Source organism: Capsicum annuum, chromosome 7, assembly GCF_002878395.1.
Source record: "Capsicum annuum cultivar UCD-10X-F1 chromosome 7, UCD10Xv1.1, whole genome shotgun sequence".
In the NCBI taxonomy this organism is placed as follows: Eukaryota; Viridiplantae; Streptophyta; class Magnoliopsida; order Solanales; family Solanaceae; genus Capsicum; species Capsicum annuum.
Window position 1 is genome coordinate 73,852,564 of NC_061117.1, and position 5,154 is coordinate 73,857,717.

A 5,154-nucleotide genomic window follows, 5' to 3' on the forward strand; every position below is an offset into this window, starting at 1 on the left:
TTTTTGACCTCCTAGACTGATTTAGACATTGATTTTCACAAACAAACTATGTAACCTCACCCAATTTGATGTTATGATGATTTGGTGATTTTATATTTTCTATCAAAGGTTGTTTGAGTCACTTGTGGGTCCCATACCCATATCTTTTAATCTGAGATTATTTTATTATATTTTTTTCTCGTTGACCATTTTGTACCAACGAAGACTTCTAAATGGGAAATTGGTTCTAAAAATCAATTGAATTTCCCGTTAATTAAACTATAAGTTTGAGAAAGTCATTATTGAATTGGGATAGCTATGGAAAAGCTCAAATGATGAAATTAAGTGGGATTATAGAAAATGATCTGAAGGGTCATTATAGTTCTCCTATTAGGTTGTTCGAAGTTCGTGAAGCTGGATTGTTTGGTCCTAATTTGGTTCATCAAACCATGGAGAAGGTGAAGGTGATTAGGGATAGGTTTAACACCACCGAAAGTCACCAAAAGTCCTTTGACGATGTGAGGCTTAGGGAATTGGAGATTGATGTTGGTGATTAGGTTTTCTTGAAGGTATCTCCCATGAAAAAATCTTAGTCCCTCTTACATTTGCCCATACTTGATTTTGAGAAGAATGGGAAACATGGATTATGATTTGGAGTTTCCTTTGAGTTTGGGTTATATCCATCTAGTGTTCCATGTTTTAATGTTGAAGAAATGCATGGGAGATCCTTTCTTTGTTGTTTCTTTAGATAGTGTTGCTTTTTTAGATTTCTTGTCTTATGAGGATATCTTGGTGGAGATTTTTATAAGCAAGTTTTTCATTTGACTACTAAGGATGTGTCTTCGATAAAGGTTCTATGAAGGAACCAAAAGGTTGAAGAAGCTACTTGGGAATCTAAAGAGGACATAAAGTCCAAGTGTCCATTATTGTACCCTATTCTGAATAATCGTGCTTAAGGTTTGTGTATTCCATAATATTTTTATGTTGATTTTGTTAAAGAATAGTGGGGTTTTATTATTTATTAATCATACTAATGGATTCCTTGTTTAATCATTTTGGGATGAATAATCCTAAGGGGGAGAATATAACACCCCAAAATTTTTTCCCTTGAAAACTCACTGATTGTTGAGTTCACAGCCCTAACTACAACAGACTATATGAGTCGTAAGGTCTTTATATGGGCCGTATGACCCAATCGTAGCCTGACCAGTAAAGGTTACCCTTACTTTTTCCTTTGTTGAGACTTGATCCCAATGAGTAGTAAGGACTCTATACAAATCGTAAGGTACCAATCATAGGGTAGGCAATGTAATTACCCAAATGTTCTATCTTGATTACGACTAGGAAACTATGAGTCATAGAGTATATTGATAGTCGTGTGGTATGAGTCCGTCCATCACTGGAGAGGGGTCCCTTAGTTACTGTTTAGACTTTGACTCATGGTGATAAGTTGTAGTATGTCTATATGAGTCGTATAGTGACCCATACTCACTGACGATAATTTTTTAGCTTTTACTAAAGGGCACTTTGGACATTTCCCTCTTTACCCACTGAAGACCCATGTCTATAAAACACCTTTAGGGCATTATTTTCAACACTTATCAATCATAAACACTCTATCAGACTCTCTTAAATTGCTAAGGAAAGAACAAGCTAGGGTTTCAAAAAATTGGCATCTAGTGCTTCTAAATGTTGATTTTTCTCTATGAATATTGATATCTCAGGCATGTTACTCTTTCCCAACTATTATTTTATTAAGTCATGTATTTTAAATTGTTATTCAAATGGTTTGGGTGCTGTCTTTGGAATATGGATTCAGAGTTTTGAACGATTGTTTTCTTAAATTATGTTCTTATGGTTTATATGTAAATTTTCATACTTTATTGATGGTTTTGAACTTGTGGGGTGCATGGGCATTGTGAATAAATAAGGGGGTTGTGAATTCCCCCAATCATGTTAGTGTTGATAATTGAATTGGTAATAACCTCAATCTAATCTTGTGAAATTAGTTTTGAACATGAAATTATGAACATTGAACTAGTCTTGAACTATTGAATGACATAAGAGGCCCATTGAAACATAAATAGGTTTAAATCCTAATTGATTAAATGGGTTTAAGTCCCAAATAACTAAATGTATTTGATTCCTAATTTATTAAATATTTTGATATCCTATTGGCCGAAGGGTTAGAGTCCTATTTGTCTAAATAGGTCAGAATCCTATTGTGTATTATGTTAGAGTCTTAAATGGCTAAATAAGTTAAAGTACCATGGATTGAGGGGTTAGAGTCCCCATTGGCAAAGTGGGTAACTTTGGAAAAATGATAAGCTTGCAAGGTTAAGGGTCTAATGATACATATGGTATGCCTAAATGAATGACTCCTTTCTTGAATGAAATGGTTGCATTTTAAATACTTTTAATTCTGCTTAAAGGGGGTTGTATAGCTAAGCCATGAAGGTGGATGTCCAGAGGGACCAATACTAAAATTCGCATTTGCTGATGTGGGAGTCTAAATGTCCGGGTGTTCGAGTCACCCTTACTTTTGATCAAGTGTTAATTTTACCCTTAATGTATGACAGGGAGGTTTGAGTCCCTTGTGCATATATGTTATGATTATTCTCCGATTCATGAGGATACATGCACTAGGGCTCGACTAGGGAGTGAGAGTTGCGACTCATATAGACCAGAGGTACCATTATGATGATTATGCTACACAATCAAGGTAAATGTTTTACTTCATGCGAAACCCTATTCCCTATTCCACCATGTGTATATATATGTATGTATATGAATCGGGTTATGTGAATTGGATTTGACTTGATTTTTAAATTGTTGATCATAACATTATTCTATCCTTATAGGAGTTACATGTTAGCGTTCAACCCACTAACAATAATCGAACGTTGTATCCCTATGCGATGTAGGAACTGGAAGTACTGCTACATTTCCTACGAAGTGACAATATGATCATGGGATAGCTCATGAGTCATATTAAAGTGGTGAGCTTCCATACTTTGGAAGACCTTATTTCATATTTATGTTTAATTATGTCTTAGACTATTCAATTTGTTTTTTTATCTTTTGTCGGGGGCGTGTCCTGACCTAGGATGTCTATAGGTTTTTTATCTAGTAGTATTCATTTTAAATCTAAGACATCCTTTACATTCCTACTTAATGTAACCATATTGATCACAATGACTGCATAGAGGATAGTTTGATTTATATTTACCAAAAAAGAGATACTTGTCTTAGGGCTTAAGAGAGTGAGTGTTGTACTGATACCCAAGAACTCTACCATCATTGATCCCTTGACTTGTTAGACTTACAAGAATGAGTGAATATATTGTCCATTTAATGAATTTTTTAAGATCCTTTCTTATGTGGATTAGGTCCCTTTATAATTCATTATACTTATGAAGTGAATTCATATAGATCTTTTGAGAATTCTTCAGCTTTTCTTCAAGATCATTTTGAAAATTTGTAGATTCCTTTTTGTCTTGTCCACCATAATTAGTTATCTTCTTTAGTTGATCCATCAGATCATTATTTTTAGATTATAGTTTTAAGGACTATTCTCCTACTTCAGACATATGAATGGTTTATGGTAGTTTTTCATGTTCTAGATTTTCTACCTTGTCTTTACGTAAATCCCTCTTAGTAGTAAGCTCACACAAAGAATTAAGACATTTGGAAGTTTCTTTATCTTCTTAGGGGAAAAATCATTTAAGTATGCTTAATATCAAATAGAGTTACCTCATTCTCTTCTTTATCATCTAATTTTTCCAAGAGATCGAAAAGAGAGTTGTAGGAGATTTCACTATCTTCCACAACCAACATAGAAGCATCTTCAAACTTTTATGATTCATCATATTCATATAAGATATCTTCCCATATAGTTACGACTTGTTTCATTTCATAATAAGTAGTAGTTTTCTTTCTTGACTTTTCGGAGACCTGGTCCTTCTATTTTTATTTATCTCCTCCTGATTTTAAGTACTCTTATAATACATTTTGTGCAAAGTCCAATCTTCAATAAAATGTTCATGTTTCCCATATTTGTCATAGACTTCAACAGTGCCTTTATTTCTGCTATTTGTTTCTTTCTTTTAAAACTGACCACTTTTCTTCGTAGCTTTGACATTCTGTGTAGATAATTTGGAAACATCTACATCTTCATCACTAGACTCAGACTGTGAGGTTCTTAAAGCTAGTAATTTTTATCTTTTAACCCCCACCTTTTCTTGACCCTGTTGATTCTTCAATTGATATGTTTTTAAGTTCCCATCTAATTCCTCCATGATAAGTGTCTTCAAATTTCTAGCCTCAGTGATAGCATTAACTTTTCTTTGTATGACTTTGGAATAACTCCTATAATATTCCTTACTTGTTTATGTAGGGGAATTACTTCACCATGGAAATGCTACTCATTTGTGATTGAAGTAAATCTTGTGTGCATCTTCTAAATTCTTTAACCCTCCATCATAGAGAAGGATTCATACTGTGTGGTCAATTTATTTAGCCCCAGATCTCTTTGGGATTTTCACAAGAAGTGACATGATTGTATTTATCTGGTCCTATACCACATACCAACAATTTCTTGTACTTGAAGCTCTTTTTAATCTTCTTAGGATCTTTACCATCATATTCTCTCTTGGTTTTGACAACTATTCTGGTTATGTCTCATTCTCTAACTTTCCTTACTAGCACATAAGGAACATCAAGTATCATATCCATCATCTTACTGCCTTTAGATATAATGACATCATACATCCTTGTTTTCCACTATCCATAGTACTACCCATTAAAATAGGGTTGCCTAGTAGTAGATTGTCCATCTATCATATTAAGTGGTGCTGCCATGATTAAGAATTGACGCTAGGTGTTACTCCTTTTTAGTGTACTTTCTCGGATACCAAGTGTTGAAACAGGAGGGGTACACCACCGCTAAGGGAACAGGTCCCTAAATTGACTAATACGACAACAAAGCAATAAACACATTGATATACACTAAGTAAATCAACACAATGATTTTATGTGAAATCCTTCTTACTCAATGCAGGAAAAACCACGACCTACACTCACGGGCTCACAAACTCCAATATAATAATAAAAAATAACAGACTCCATTTGAACTTAACTCTAAGTTCTTCTAATTTTTAATGTATCTATTATAAA